The sequence below is a fragment of the Pongo abelii genome, chromosome 4 (genome assembly GCF_028885655.2).
Source record: "Pongo abelii isolate AG06213 chromosome 4, NHGRI_mPonAbe1-v2.0_pri, whole genome shotgun sequence".
In the NCBI taxonomy this organism is placed as follows: domain Eukaryota; kingdom Metazoa; phylum Chordata; class Mammalia; order Primates; family Hominidae; genus Pongo; species Pongo abelii.
Window position 1 is genome coordinate 130,382,477 of NC_071989.2, and position 17,363 is coordinate 130,399,839.

Sequence of the window (17,363 nt, forward strand, 5' to 3'; positions counted from 1 at the left end):
CAGAGGAAGTTTTAATTATCCCAAGAGTGTACATTTTGTTTTATGATACATATTTGCCTTCTACATTCCTTTTTTAAATGTTTATTACAAATGTTAATATTAAACAGATGGGTTTTATTTTTGTGATTGAGTATGCATTTAATAAATGCTGTGAACACTTCCCTTCATGAAAAGACTGTTTTGCTTTTGAGCCAAGGCTTGACATATTTCCTTTCTGAAACACTCCCTTGTTTAGCTATTTGCTTCTTCTACCTTTACATTTATTCTGCGTTTGGCATCGAATCATTTAGGTGTTTCACATAGAAAGTGAGCATTTCTATTTACAAAGACCAGAGAAGAATTGTACACACTGGCACATTTCCCGCTGCGCCGGCATCACCACCCTCCAGGTGTGCCTTCCTCCTGATTTATGAAGCAGTTCTGCTGTCCACATTCTGTTGGGCAAAAAGAGTTCTGCAAAAGAAATAATTTTTATTGAATTCGCAATTTATTTCCTATTAATCGATCACATGAAGTAAAATCTCCTTTTTGATCCAGTCAATATTGGTTTGCATTCTTTGTATCTTATCTCTTAAACTTTGAACCACAAGGGTTAGACAAACTCTGATTTTGTTACCCGTAAGGCAGATTCATTGCATTTAAAGTTACAAACATCATTATTACATACTTTAATTATAAAAGCAACATAATCACATGAATAAAAATGTAAACCAAAAAAATCCACAATTCTTTACTTAAATGCAATCATTATTTCTTTTCATACAAATTTTTTCACATACTTATAATAATGATGTCCACATGATTTAGTATCTTACTTTGTAATTGACTAACATTTTATTATAAGGTGTTTCCACGTTGTGACATAGTCTCCTCAACCCTCCTTTTTTATAACCATCATTTCAATGGCTACATATTATTCCATTCAAGCATAACTCTATAATTAATTTAAATATTCCCCTATTTAGGAATATTTGGAATACACTTGATATTTGATAAGATAAAGAAGACTGCTAGGGGCATCTTTGTACTTATAGCTTTTTACGTATTTTGTTTCACCTAATAGTGAGATTGTTTACATATTTCTAGATAACGTATTAATCTACCTAGATCTATATCTAATAGAGTAGATCTCTCTGTATCTATTATTGCTTTCTTACAACTGTTAAATTTTGAAACCCTAACATCAGGGAAGTATATTATAAAGAGACATAAGTATATTATAAAGAGACATAAGTATATTATAAAGAGACAATCTTCTACAATGCTAAATATATTAACTAATTTATTCAAAATATGCTTTTGAGCAGTACTACAGATATTATTCCTGATGTACTAAGAAGGCAACAGTGACCAAGTACCTTGGTATACTGGGCTGCTCTAGCAAAATACCATAGGCTGGATGGTCCCAGATTAGGGTGCCAGCATGTTTAGGTTCTGGTGAGGGCCCTCTTCTGGGTTGCAGACTGTTTTCTTATTGTGTCCTCACAGAGTGGAAGGAGCAAACAAGCTTTTTAAAGCCTGTTTTATAATACAACGGCAATAGTTACATTCAAGAGAGCTCTGCCCTCATGACCTAATCATCTCCCCAAAGGCCCCAAACCTATTAATACTGTGGGGCTTAAGGTTTCAATATATAAATTTGTAGAGCAAGGGGGAGGTGGGACACAAACATTCAGACCATAGCACCAAGGGAGCCACCATCTCTGTCTTGATGGGGTTTTCCTTATTACAGGTAGTGTAGACTAGCCTACAGAGTGACCAGTACTTTGAGGAAGTAGAGGTCCTATGGAAACACATAGAAGGAACTGAATCCCCTCCTCATAGAGCCTTGAATGGCTTCCTAGAGGAAGTGGCATTGAAATAAAGCACAATAAATGAAGAATTAGTCAGCAAAACTGTAAGATGGGATAGAGGAAAGGAGATGAGTGCATTTCAGGAAATCTAATGGCACGTGAAAGCAAAGGGGCATATATGTGTTAGAGGAACTCAAAGAAGGTAGTATGCCAGGAGAAGAGACTGTGGATAGGACCATTAAATGTTTCTTTTGCATTTTACCTAACATTCATCAGCAATCACATCTAATGCATAATCTTAGATTAATTGATTGAGTTTATGATCAAAACTACCTTTCCAACAGAAGTCATCCCATTCCAATACAAGGCAATGTATTAGAGGTCAGTTAAACTGCATCCTCGCCGGCATCAGATGGTATCACTTAGGTTACTTTAATAGCAGGATAATAAAAAAGATATATCATTCATGTTTATAACAAGCATTTTAAGGTCTATGGAGTGATTTAAGGGAAACCCCCAGGGAAGATCTGTTCAAAGAGATCTTCCATAATTCTTTTCCTGAATACTGAGATTCCTATTCTTTCTCCTTTGGCTTAAGGTATTGAAGGCCCTTGTAAATTTACAAATGTATTAGTTGGAATAATTACATATTCAATTCCTTTTGGCCATGAACACTTTGTAATAAGTTTTTTTTTCATATTTATTAGCAAAGACCTGTGTCTTTAAAGAAAAGATCACAGTGGAGTTAAATTTTGATCGTAAATTTTGAGATGGAAATGATCCCAAATAAGAATTTCTCCTTGGAAAGTGAAAACTTAGGTGTTGGTATTGGACTTACAGAAGACTTGGAAAGCAAGATAGAGAATAGAAAGGGGCTATTACCCTCAAAATATTATAAACTGTCTCTAAATCATACCCTATTCACAATTTTTCCCAGTCCCAGCGCTGTCCAAAGTAGTAATTCTAGAGGAAAATGAAAAATACCTTTGAAAGATAACTTTTTTTGAACATCAAATGCGATGACTTTTAGCTGCATGGCCAATTTCTCAATGTAATATAGACCAATAGAATCATGGTTTCCTTTCTACTCTGGCTACTAGGCCACGCATTAGTAGGTATGGCCTGTATCTGAGAAACTCATAAAAAAAAACTGCACAAAGTAGGGAGGACGCTGATTAACACAGTTGTTAGCAGCAACTAAATTTTGTTCTAGCAATCATTATAACTAGTATTTCTAGTCTTATATGGCATTTGCAATTCACTGTTTAAATATTGTGGCAGTTATTTGGCTCTTTAAAAATATTCTGATTCTCCTCCTTCTGGGCATGTGGTTATTGTGATTCTCTAACTTCCAGTAAGTTGTAACTTGCTTTGGCTAATGGGAAGAATAGGAAAGTGATGTGTATCTCTTCCATGTGGAAACATTAGCCAGTGGAAGATGAAATCCAATGGATTTGCTTTGAACTATATCCATTCAATAGCCAATGGAGAATGTGGAAATGTGAGGAGCTGACCATGAAGCTCCATATCTGTCTTTGGATGTTAGATGAGGCAGACATAATTTTGTATCTAATTTAAGCTACTATTGTTTGTTTTTCACAGCAGGTAAGATTGTAACCTAACTAATACTATGAGAAAATTGAGATGTGAGAGAGAAAGATATCAAAGGGTTGGACAGAATTGGAATGATCAGAGCTTTGGGGGTAAAATATTCTTAAAGATAGAGCAAACAAATTCAAAATGCATTGTTAACAAAGTTGTATTCACCTTGTATTTGTTTAATATTAGGAGAAGCAAGTGTCAAGCTTTTCCAAAATAATACACATTAGCTAATTTACTGTAATTCTGCAACACATACCTTCAGTATTAGATACCAAAAAAATGCCTTTGGATGCCAATGAGTTTCAGCAGCAAACTTCACTTTATGAGCTCACTCATAGGAAACCACTTGTTCTGTTATCCCTCAGAATAGTTTAATTAGAGAATAAGAAAATACAAGAAACAATTTCAAATCTTATGCCTCTCTCCATTCACCTTTTCCCCATTTTTGTGCCATGGGTTAATTGCCGCAATCCTAAGAATATATATTTTTTTCATCTAGCAGCACATGAATGAATGTTCTCTGCTCCCAGAAGATTTGGCAGCCAAAGAATTACCATTCCCCAGGCCCGGTGACTCTCTGTAGGCTACTGACTATAAGAAATGGGATTTGCCTCAAGGCTGATAGATTATGAACCTAGCTCTGGATGTATCAGGTTAGTTTGTGTAATACATAAGAACTATTAGGTTGCATATAATAGAAAACATTATAAGTAGTGACTTAAATCATAATGATACTTCTTCTTCCATTTTTTAAAAAGTCTAGAAGTAGAAGGTGCCAAGATTAGTTGACTTCAGTGGCAAAATGACATCATCAAAGTCCTAGACATGTTCTATTCTTGTATTCTGCTATTCTCAGCATGTTAGCCTCCATTCCTCTTGGATATAAGATGGGTCACCCCACTCCACATTTACATCCTTCTTCAATTCTATTAGAAAGCAGGAAGCCAGAAGGGAGAACAAAAGGAAGTTTTCTCCCTGCTGTCCAAATCAAGAAGGAAAATCCTTGCTAGAAGCCCATTAAAACTTTGCTACTCAAACTGTGGTCCTCAGATCACAGCATCACCCATCACTAGTGAACTTATTAAAATGCAATGTCCCTGGCCCTGCCTGATTCAGATTCAGCATTTTGACACTGTCTCCGGGTGATACCCATACACAGCAGAGTTTGAAAAGCACTGCTCTAATAGATGTTTTCTTATGTCTTTTTAGCCAGAACTTGGTGACAAGGCTATCCCCAGATGGAAGGGAAGATGGGAAAATCATCTTTTTTCAGCCTCTTTACTGGAAAGAGAAAAGGGCCAGTGAGGTAGGAAATAGATGTTGGGTAGACAATTCCCAGAGTCTGCCATGGTATTTTTCCAGGGAAAGGGTGGTACAGAATGCCATGCTCCCTACAGCTCACTGTGACTCTCTGAGTTCATATAGCCTATGAAAGCTGTCCAGAGAATGCAGCACTGGCCTCACCAGTAGTATTTTTAATGGCAGGTTGAGACTTTAACCATGTGATTTTGAAAAGGTTTTTTGTTTTTAAAATCTTGAGGCTTAAGAGAACCATCTGACTCAGGGGAATTCAAAGGAAAAATATTAAAGCTGGTATAATTGAAGGGAAGGTGAAGACTGTAAAATAACAGGTTACTTTTGAGTTTTGGTTTGCATGAAACATAAAATCTATTCTCAAGTACACTTTTTTCTCTGCTATATATTAGTTTTCTGGCCTTATTGAAAAAGTATACTAAGAGGATTGTTTATGAATATGAAATAACTGGCTTACAGAATTCTAGTTTAATTTATTAAATGAGAATTGTGCTGTTTCTAAATTAAGCCATTAATAAACTTAGTCTTCTTAAGTGTTTCATAAAGTAAAACTGTAATAAGCTTTCCAATAATACAAAGTAATAAAACACGAGAGTAAAATGGCAGGTAGAAAAAAATAATAAAATAAAGGAAAAATATGGGACACGTCTTAATCTTGGGGCAAGAACCTTGTAAACTCTAATCTAAGCCAATCTCAGTTTGACTTCCTGGTGATTACATCATGATTTACATGTGGTCGCATAAATACATCTGAACACTCATTTAGAAGCCACCTAAATGAGTGATTTTTTCCTGCTGGTTATTAAAAGGCATGTTGAGAATTAATCTTGGGCCACATTTCCACCTTCTCCTAACCAAATCCTCATTTTGTTTCATTCATGGAAAATATATATTCCCAATGAACCTGTATCATTGTTGCCTTACCAGTTTGATATGATAGAATAAATTGGATCTAATCCCAGAGAAACAGACATGTTTGCAGGGAAAAAGCAGAGGAGGCTTCAATATAGAAATGGTTTTTTGACTTCAGAAATACTGCACATACTCAACAGTGTGTCCTTAAATTGAGAGCAAAGATGTATCAGTGGTCTTATGCAGAAGAGCAAAGAACTGGGGACAGGTCACTCCTTACATCACTTGGCATGTTTTAGGTGCATATAGTTCTCATCAAATTGGCTGGGAGGCTCCCACAGAGATCTGCGGGCAAACTGGCGCCCACTAAAACAACTGTGACTTTCCATAAAAATCCATGCCATGGGCGCCAAAGCAAACTTGTAAAAATTGTCCACTTTCAGGCAACCTGGACAAAAACCTTAGGAGGGCTGGAGTCATTATCAAAAGGGCTCTATAAGAGCCAAGAGAAATGTATTCCTGGTCTATTCAAATGCAGGTTCTTGCAAATGGCACAGCCACGGTGAGCCAAATTTGCATTTCATACCAGGAACTCGGATTAAGCTCAGCCTAATCTGGCCAGTTAAAACAGTGAGACCCTTTTGGCTCTTTTACCTGAGATGCTAAAGGAAAATTTCAGAAATGTGATGATTCTGGAACTTAAATTTAAAGATTTGGGTATTAATTGGCAATTTTGGAGAAATCCTATTTTTAGCTTTTCAGATAGATTGCATCCATTGAACTAAAAGAGAAATAATATTCTCAACAAAGCAATAAAAGCAAGTTTAATTATGAAACTCAAAAATTTAAGAGTTTTTTTTCCTTTTTGATATCTGAATTTCATATTCTCATCAAACGTGAGTTACATCCAGTCAGTTTAGTGGTAAATCAGAATGTCACCACTTGACCTTGGCAAAGTCACCTGGTAATGAGGATGAAAGGTACATGGAACAATTTGTGTCTATCTGAGTCACTGAGTTTTCCTTCAACAGCACAAATGTGTCATCTGTTTTGTCGTGGCTTGTTTTGAGCAATAGAGGCTGTGGTGGCCACAAAGAGGAATGGGAAGGGCACTGGTTTCAGGCCAGGAGACAATATTCACACATAGATGTATATCTGTAAATGCATAGACTTTCTGGGAGGATACACAAGAAATCGGTAATAGAAGCTGCTGCTGCAGTACGGTCCAGGAGTGGGAACCTGGTGAGTCAGGGGTGGAAATAGAATTTTTTTTTATTTTTCAGTTTTGTACTGTATGTATATATATATTATGCATATATATGTATGTGTGTGTGTGTGTGCACACACATACTGCCCGTCCAAGAAAATAAATAATAATAACAAAAGACAGAGTGAAAAGGGCCATATTTTCATTGGCTCTACTTTAAACTGGGTGGATAATTTTTTCCCCTCTGGACTTCAGATGCCTCTTTTCCAAAATAAGATGGAATAGAGTTTCGTCTGCAAAAACAGCTAATGTTTCCCAAAGCATTGACTATACAATAGTATAAATAAAATTTTCCATTCCGAGTCTGATGTTGGAGAGACAACATATTGTTAATAATAACAATGTGAAGCATACGCACTATCTTACTAGCCAAAAAGTTGAAAATTCATGGTTGCTTATTGAAGAGCTGCTCTGAGAAGGAGCTTTAGAGGAGAACAAAGGGAAAGGAGAGGTGACTTGTGGTGAAAGCTGGGGGAGGACAGGAGAGCTGGGTGATTCCAGGTCCAGAGGATATAACAAATAGGGCATATGCAAGAGAGAATCTGGTAAATACCAGGTTCACCTGGCTGGGATCATCACTTTCATAAGAGCCTTTGCCAGTCTTTTGCTTTATCTAGGAGCCAGCTGACCTCATCTTATTTTCCTATAACTTGGCTCTGACCTCACACCTCAGAGTCTGTACTTGCCCACATATCAGACAACCCCTAGCTTCATTCTGTCCCACTCTAATTCCATTACAAATTTCACAGGGAACACTAAGTCTCAGTTCTCTGTCTTAGCATTTTCTCTAGCTAATTTTTGCATTGCACAAGTGATTTAGCCCTTAGTCACATGCAACTGAATGTCTGCAGCTCAGCCGCTTGGGGCAGGTGATATGGAAAAAAGCGTGGGCTGTGAAGTGAGTCAGGCAGAGCCAGCGTGCACATTTCCAAGGTGTCCTCACATATTGGCTGTAGAAATATGAACAAGCTATAGAGACTCTCTGTGCCTGCTGCTTCATTTGCAATGGAACCCCTTGGTTATGCACCATGAATCTGGAAAAAAGCCTGTTGTCTCAGCCTGTTCTAGAAAGAAAACATTGCCACTCAGTCTATTTTATAGCCAAAGAGTTCAGCACACAAGCCTCAAACTTAGCATTTACTGACGTTTTGGACCAGATAATTTTTTGTGTGTGGAGGGCTTAGTTGTGCTTTTTAGGATGTTTGGCAGCATCTTGTCCTCTATCTACTAGCAGCACTCCCCTTCACCCTATATGTGACAACCAAAAATGTCTGTAGACATTGCAAAATGTTCCTGGGGTGGAGAAATTATCACCATTTAAGAATCACTGATCCAGAGGATGTTTTCCTATTAAGTTTTATTTTGGTTCATATGAAGTCAGCCTAGGGTGATTGTCTGTACAATATTTTCTTTTTCTAGCATCCTCATCCCTTACCATAGGCCCTCAATTCAGCCTCATTAAGTAGTTAACAAGGACTACAGTGGCATGGTACAGTCTTTATCTGAGTCGGCTCAGGGCTTTCAGGGTTCAAGGAAAGCCTCTAAAAGGTAAATAGACTTAGTCTTGTTGATATTGATCACCTCTTGGTAAAACCTTCGTGTATTATTACTCTAACCAAGTTTCTATTTTAGCAAAGATCTGCAGAAAATTAGGAAAGGAACAGACAGAAAACTCCACCTGTCATAGCAAAGGGCGATCCCAATAGCAAATTGCCTGGCACGAGACTTGGCATGCAGCAAGAATAATCTCCACGTCTCAGAATACAGTGCTCCCTACTAACCAGCTGTCATCTCTCTCTCTCCACTCATTCACAGTGGTGACAAACAGGTTCCACACCAAGCACTGTGGCTGTGACTTAGGTCTTGAACTCTTCACTTCTTGGATGGATTATATTCATACTAATCAAGTCTTGAAGTCAGCCTAAAAACTTGGTACATTTTTTGCCTGTAAAATCAATGAGGTGTTTAAAGGAGAAGAGAATTTCTAGTGGGTGGGAGGGCAACAGTTAAATGTATCAAAGTCATGGTGGGTGATGGAAACCAGGAAAAGGTCTTGGCTGAGCCGATTGGGAGCGCACCAATGTGTTCTCAGAAGATGCTTCAGTGAGAGAAGCAATAGAAACCAAATGATGGGGTACAGAGGTGATTAAATGTGTGTGAGTGTGTGTGTGTGTGTGTGTGTGTGTAAAATAGAGCCAGGGGCTTGAATCTCTCCTACTCAAGAAGTAGGTAGGAACACACAGCAAATGCAGATTATTTTCTTTTAAGATAGAGGACAGCTGAGTCTGTTTAAAAGTTGAGGGGAAGAAGCCAACAGAATAGAAGAAACTAAAGGTGCTAGAGAGGAGAGGCTTACTGGGGGGGCAAATTACCAGAGACAAATATATCCCTTTCTCTGAGACTGGTGGAAAGAAGGACAATTAGAAGGAATTTCCTTATAACTTACTATCTCTAACTAAGGAGTTGAAAAGCACTTCATAAAACACACATGAAAACATCAAATATTAGACTATTATCAGCCATGAACACTCTAATTTAAACCAGCTTTAGAGACCTTTGAGTGATAAACTACTGATTAAATATTTATTGTTCACATGCCATAAGGTCTTGGACTTCTGCCAAATCTCTAAAAAGATGCAAAATTGTTTCAAAATGTTAACATTTAAAGGTAAAAATCTTTAAATGTGAATCTGATCTTAACATCTTGTAACTTTGATTATCTTTAACCCACTTCTCACTATCAGCTCTTTTAACAAAATAAGGTATGTGCCCAGCATAGTAGGCAAATATTCACTGAGAACCTCCTATGTAAAGCTGCTCTGGGTCCTGATTTAGGGGTGTTGGGAAAGTTAGGAAAAGAGGTGGAACACCAGAGTAGAGAACTGAGCCAGGGCAGCCTGGAGAGCCAGGATTGTGATGAGTTGCCCAGACTCACAGCAAACATTTAAAATCTAGACTCTCAAGTCCCTGAAACAGGAGGCTTTACAACACAGTATATACAAAATATTGTATTATCTGTGAAACACTAGATATAACACTAAAGAAACATTCCCTGTCCATAGGAAGGGAGATCAAAAGACAGAAATCTTTCTATCTGTCCTGGCAATGTTTTTATTATGGCAAAGATCAAGCAAAGGCGTCTTCTGACGGTATTTTTTTTTCTTGGTGTCAGAATTTAAATCTGTGCTACATAAACAAATAACTTAATATTCCCTACTTAAATGCTTCATCAATTTAAAAAGTCAGACCAAAAATATCTTTTTGCCTGAGGACAGTTGCCTGGACTAGATGCAATTTTGAAGTCCACTTCAGCTCCAAGAGTTCTATTTCTATGATAAAACCACTCAAATACATAGAAAATATCATAAATTTATTGCCCCTTTTCAAACAAGTCCATTTTTCTCTTGAACACACTTAAAGGAAAATTTGCCCCTCTCTTCTGTTTAGGCAATCTGTGGAGGATTACCATGGTTTCTGTGGCGTCCTGGCCACTTTTTCTGTACATCAGCTTGGCCATGAGATCATCTGAGGCCAACACTGTCAGCTCTCTGGTTGTATGACCCTCAGCATGCATTCCCCATGGAAGCAGTGAAAATTGGTTTCAAGGGTGACATAATCTTAGATATTGCATTTGTTTGTGGCGGGCCAAAGAACCACAGTACATAAACAGATATAAGGTATATCTGTGATATTAAAATTTCATGGTGGGTGAGGGAAGATTAGGAAAATAAACCTTAAAAGTCTTTGTGGCAGAGGGGCACTAACACAAAAAAGTTGAGAAATACTATCTTAGGGCAAGGATTCCTTGAAGATTTAAGATCTGATGGACAGGACTCCGGTGCATCAAATACAATACATTTTTTTAAGTTTTAAAATATTTAAAGTGCACCCTCTCCTCCTTTCCTTCGAATCTACCAGAGAACACTTTTTGCACTATTTTAAATTTAGACGTTTTACAGTTCAATCTACTACAGTATATAAAACTCAATTTATACAAAGACTGTTCTTGTGACAAAAGGCGTATTTGAAAAATGACTCTCTCTTTTGAGGTCAGACTCATAATAAAAACATTGCCAGGATAGACAGAAGGATTTCTGTCTTTTGATCTCCCTTCCTATGGACAGGGAATGTTTCTTCAGTGTTATATATAATGTTTCTTCAGTGTTTCTTCAAGCCTCCAGTTTCAGAGACATGAGGGTCTAGGTTTTAAGTGTTTACTGAGTCTGGGCAACTCATAGAAAATATTATTTATTGGGTATGGGAATATGGCAGCAAGATCTAGCAGAAGGCAGTGAAGGGAAGCCATTTGGGCACCAGAAAGACACACATGTCCATCCCAGATTTGCTTTGGAATAGCCTTGCCAACGGGGCAAGTTGCTTAATGCTCTTGAGCCTCAGTTTTCTAATCTGTCAAACAAGGATACTAATGCTTACCTTGTAGGATGGTTAAAAGATTTGAGATAACGGATGTCAGGTGGCTGGAACTTGCTGTTTCTGAGTTAGGCGATAAGAATGAAGTAAACAATAATTAGGTAGACAAGAACAAGGCATTTAGTGCACCTATTTTGCCAGACTTCACAAACATCCTGTTTGGATCCCTGCTGCTGCCATTGCAATTTTTTTTTTCTCACAGAATGTAGTCTCTGCCAAGTTTAAATAAACTCCAAAGGATTATTGGTAGCTTGCAAAGTAAGATTTGGGCTTTGCATCAATGAAGAGTCTTGAGGATGGGCAGAGATACCAGCAAGGAGAAGCATTTCTCCTGCTCCATGAAAATGTGATTCATTCCTTTAATGAAAAAGTCAGGGGCTTGTGCAGGCACAACAGCTGTGGTTTTATGAAGGGAAAATAATCCAGAATTCCTTGTGGTGGGGCTGCTGCCACAAGGGGTCAGGTCTGGATTATTGCTGGAGGCTGGCATCACCCCACAGTGACACAAGCGTGATTGGATATCACATAATTTGAAATAACTGGCAATTGTTTTAGGTGAGAAAAGCTCAAGCAAGAGCAAACCAGACCAGCTCAAGTAAAGGCTTCAGTGTCTTTGATCTGAGGCTGACTTGAATGCCTGGAGCCAGAACAGAAGAAGGAACACGGTTATCTTTGAGGCTCACACTGGTTGCTGGTTGCCCACTCAACAGATGTGAGCAGTTTAGTTGTCACCATAAATCAAGGGCTCCCCCACAATGTTATAAATAGGGATGGGTAAATATTTTGGATTCATCAACCTCCAAGTATGCTTCAGATGTTTTGGGTTCAACTAAACAGAATACATCGTGTAAAACACACACCCTCGTTGATTTTTTAGGACCGTATGTGATTTATGGAAAATAGAATCCATATGTTTCTGCTTCATTTACACTTAAATCATCAAAAGGTTGTGTGTTGTAAGAGCTTTTTGATGTCCAAGATGCCTCTGCGCATGCTTAAAAAAAAAAATACGAGCAGCTTAAAAGTTTTGGTCACTCAAAAAGACCAGAGAGACACAGAGACAGGGAGAAGGAGGGAGAGACAGAGCACCTAGGAACTCCTGTTTTGCCAAGATGAAATACATTTGAACACCAGGAAGTTCAATTCTGACTGAAACTACAAACCCATGAATTAAAAATGAGTCCAGAATTTGGGAAGAAACAAAGGCTCCACTCCAGCCAATTTTAGAAGCAGCTTCGATGAATACAGAAAAGCAGCTGGCAGCTCAGCCACAGCACCAGGGAAGAGAGGGCCGTGAGTGCACCATTAGCTACAGCTAACAAAGCCTGCAAGCTCTGTTATTCTTGGGCCTCCTAAGAGTTGCTCCAGCCAGGATAGAGACTCTGCCCTGCTTTAGCTCAGAAATATCCACTCTCGTGATGTTTTCCTGAGGTTGTCCTGTCATAGGCCAACACTTCCTGTCTCTTCTGCCATCTGGCCCAAATAGCCAGCCACTGGACTGAATATTGGGTGTGCATTTGGGATGATGTTTATTTATTGGGCACTTTCTTTAGAGAAAGATCACATTTAGTTCACAATAAGGCCAATAAAACATGCAGTTTGTGTAAAGTGAAAAGTGTGTTAACTAGGGGCCTACAGGTCAGTAAAAGGCAACATGTAAAACAGGGTTTTCTTGCCCCCATCTCAACATTTACTCACTGATATTATATCAGCTCTATGTCATTGTATGCATGTATTATTATTTGTATATGTATCTTATGATTTCAGAAGCACCTAAATTAGAAATATTTTATATCATAAATTAGATATCTAGAATAGTTAGAGCGTTATTACAAGTTACGATATGAAACATTACTGTCCCTTGGGATCTCTAGACTGTGTGGCCTGAAGAGTCACTTCAGCAGAATTAAGAGTCCTGTGAATTACCTCCATATCCCAATTCCATTATCTGGAGACAAGGGGCAGGGTTGGGGAATATTAGAGGTCAAGTTTTTGTTCTTTTTTTTTTTTTGAGATGGAGTTTCACTCTTGTTGCTCAGGCTGGAGTGCAATGGCGCGATCTTGGCTCACTGCAACCTACACCTCTCGAGTTCAAGCAATTCTCCTGCCTCAGCCTCCCAAGTAGCTCGGATTACAGGTGTGTGCCACCATGCCCGGCTAATTTTTGTATTATTAGTACAGACTGGGTTTCACCATGTTGACCAGGCTGGTCTTGAACTCCTGACCTCAGGTGATACACCCGCCTCAGCCTCCCAAAGTGTTGGGATTACAGGTGTGAGCCACTGCACCTGGCCCAAGCTCTTCTATATAGATGGTATTAGTATTAGTCAGGGTTCTCTAGAGGGACAGAACTAATAGAATAGATGTGTATATGATGGGAAGTTTATTAAGATGTATTGACTCACATGATCACAGGGTAAAGTTCCCCAATAGGCCATCTGCAAGCTGAGGAGTAGGGAAGCCCAAAACCTCAAAAGTAGGGAAGCCGACAGTGCAGCCTTCAGTCTGTGGCTAAAGGCCTGAGAGCCCCTGGCAAACCGCTGGTGTAAGTCCGAGAGTCCAAAAGCTGAAGACCTGGAGTCCAATGTTCCAAGGCAGGAAGCATCTAGCATGGGAGAAAGCTGAAGACCAGAAGACTCAGCAAGTCAAGTCCTTCCACATTTTCCTGCTTTATTCTGGCCGCACTGGCAGCTGATTAGATGGTGCCCACCCAGATTGAGGGTGGGTCTGCCTTTCCCAGTCCACTGACTCAAATGTTAATCTCCTTTGGCAACACCCTCACAGACACACCCAGGAACAATACTTTGCATCCTTCAATCCAATCAAGTTGACACTCAATATTAACCGTCACAGTATTTTTTAAAGTCCCTAGAAAAGATCAATAAGATAATCAGTAAATATTGTTTTCTTTTCTTCTTTAAAATAAAACATTGTGTTTCTACACCAAGAAGAGCCTGTGACTTAAATTTATCTGTCCCTGTTGGTTGCTCAGTCCATCGGTAAAGTTCCTGGAGTCAATTTAAAAGAAAGCTGAAATCCATACCTACTTTGTTCTCTGTTTCCCAACAGTTACTAGAGAACTCAGTCCCGTCCCTTTTGTTGACAGGTTGCCAGGATACATCCAGGCAACAAAGGCTGCGGTTCCTGTTACTCAGCAGCCTCAAAAACTCACACCAACTCCTGCAAGGAATGCGAATCTTGGAGCTCCCAGCTATTCTGTTCCTGTTTCCGTCAGCTCCTTCCCTGAAAACTCAGAGGTGCTCAGCATGCCATGCTAAAAGGCAAAATACAAAGGTAAAGAACAAATGTCACAAGGTGAGGCTCTCGCAGGGTGTGTGCATTCTCTGTTGTCTGGTAGGTCTTAAATCCCAAACCTTTCAACTAATAACAACTGCTTCTCTTAGATATTCTTGTTCTCTTCCATTGGCTTCTCACCAGTATTCAGCAAATATTTCCTTGCTATTGAAAAGAAACCCAAATGATAATAATAATAATAATTAGTTCTTAAGTGAAAAATCTCTAGTACTACTAAACAAAACAATAAATGTCATTTTACTTCTTTGGATGCTGGCAATGATGAGTGAACTATGGATTAGATGTTCTAATATCTAAAAGATAATAAAATTGTATTTAAAAGAATGATTTTTAAAATAACTTTCTTCAAAGAAAAGTAGATGAAGTCGGGTTTTAACATTAATTCAGAACTATATGTTTATTAGCCAGATTATCCATGAAAGAAAAGGGGTGTTAAAAGCTGTAATTACTCAATTGTCTTGGCTGTTTTTTTTTTAATTATTTGAGATAAAATCGACATGGAGTAAATTGTAACCAATCTTGAGTTCTTAAATTCAAGTTTCTAAAATCAATGAGTTTAACAGGTATATACAACCGTGTCATGGTCACCTCAGTCAGGGCACCGGACATTTCTTTTACCCTGGAATGTTTCCTCACATCCTTTCCAGCCAATCTTCCCTCCACGGGGGCCACTGTTTTGATTTCTATCCTCAAAGAATAGTTGGCCATTCATGAACTTTATATGAATAGAATGATACCATATATATTATATTGTTGGACTGACGTCTCTGGCTCAGCAGAATATTTTTTCAAGCATTTCAATGTGACTTTTTAAGTCAGTAATACAATTCTTTTTAAAGGTAAGTATAATTGCATTATATGCTTACTTTACATTTGTTTATTACATTGATTGGTATTTTGTTTTTTTCTAGTTTGGGCCTCTTATAGCTAAAGCAGCTATAAAGATTCTTGCACAAAGTATTTTTCTCCTAATTTTAGTTTTTATGTCTAACTTTTTTTCCAGCTTTATTGAGGTATGACTGACAAATAAAAATCACATATATTTGGAGTTTATCATGAAATGTGTTGATATATGTAGACATTGTGAAATGATTACCACAATCAAGCTAATTGAAGTATTCATCATATCACATAATTCCCTTTTTTTGGCTGTGGTGAGAATGCTTGAGATCTACTATCTTAACACATTTCAATTATTATTAATTATAATAATTTTTAATTATAGTCACAATGCTGTACATTAGGTTTCTAGCATTTACTCATCTTATAGCTGAAGGTTTGTACCCTTTGCCTATCTTCCCTTCACCTCATCCTCCACTCATGGTAACCATTATTGCGCTCAACAGGTAGGTATATGAAGATGCTTACCATCACTAATCATTAGGGAAAGGAAAATAAAAATCACAAGGAGATATTACCATGTATTTGTGAGAATGGCTGTTAAAAAGACAAAAGATAACAAGTGTTGGTGAGAATGTGGAGAAAAGCGAACCCTTATACACTGTTTGTGGGATTGTAATTTAATACAGCCATTATGGATTATGGAAAACAATATGGAAGTTCCTCAAAAAGTTAAAAGGAAAACTACCACCTGATCTAGCAGTCCCGCTGCTGGGTATATATCCAAAGAAAATGAAATTAGTATATTAAAGAGATATCTACACTCCCTTGTTCATTGCAGCATTATTAACAATGGTCAATATATGGTAACAAATTATCTATCAACAGATAAATGGATAAAGAAAATGTGGTATAAACATACAATAGAATATTATTGAACCTTAAAAAAGAAGAAATTACTGCTATTTTCAACAACATGGATGAATCTTGAGGACATTACACTAAGTGAAATAAGCCAGATAAGGAAAGACAAACACTATGTGATCTCACTTATATGTGGGAAAAAAAAGGAAGCCTGCACAAGTCTTATTAGATATATGTTTTTATTTATTCTGGATTCGGACCCAGGAGTGAAACTAATGAGTGATAGGGTAGATATTTGTAATAAATATGGAATAATATGTCACAGTGGTCATAATTTGCATATTCCTGATGACTAATGGAGTACTTTTTATGAACTTCTTGGAAATTTGTATCTTTTTAAAAATTATCTATTCATAACTTTTACTCATTTAACATTTTTTCTTTTTAATGTATTTTTCATTGATGTATAACTCACATACAATAAAATGCACCCATTTTAAGTACAAAATTTGATGAGTTTTGACAAATGATTATATCCATGAAACCAACAAAGATATAAATATAAGAAAATGTCCATTAACCTTTGTAGTTAATTTTCCATTCCTGCACCTACTCACCAAACAATAACTGATATACTTTCTGTCACTACAGATTAGCCTTGCTTATTCTAGGGTTTCATATAAATGGAATAATTAAGTACCTATACTTCTTTTGCATTTGACTTTTTTGGCAGCACATTATTCAAAGGGATCCCTGTAGTGTATATTAGTAGTTTCTTCATTTGTATTGTGAAACAATATTCTATTGTATGAATATGCTATAATTTTGTATTCATTTATCCATTGATGTATATTTATGTTATTTCCAGTTTTTCACTACTACGAGTAAAGCTACTGTAAATGACTTTTTGTGGACATATACTTTCATTTTTGTTAGGTAATTATTTAAAATGTCAATACCATTGGGTATTTTAGAATTTAACTTTATAAAGTTAAATTTTTAGATAATCCAATTTTTAAATATACGTATTGCAAACATTTCTTCCCAATCTATGTCTTGCCTTTTAATTTTCTTAATTTTTTTAA

General features: G+C 37.4%; 1 protein-coding gene and 1 long non-coding RNA gene across 3 annotated transcripts in view; one reads left to right on the forward strand and one right to left on the reverse strand.

Annotated features, from left to right (window-relative positions):
- Positions 1 to 14,503, reverse strand: LOC129059516 (uncharacterized). Its single transcript, XR_008525472.2, has 3 exons — positions 13,665 to 14,503; positions 11,263 to 11,322; positions 1 to 453 (listed from the first exon to the last, which is right to left on the reverse strand). It is a non-coding gene; the product is annotated as an uncharacterized LOC129059516 (long non-coding RNA).
- ZNF474 (zinc finger protein 474) overlaps positions 14,359 to 17,363 on the forward strand; it is a 24,977-nt gene continuing 21,972 nt past the window's right edge. The window contains exon 1 of one of the 2 annotated variants that reach the window (XM_002815821.6): positions 14,359 to 14,553. The gene's annotated coding sequence lies outside the window, so the exon portion shown is untranslated. Of the gene's footprint in view, positions 14,575 to 17,363 lie in introns of both variants that reach the window. The other variant, XM_054555866.2, reaches the window with a different exon arrangement.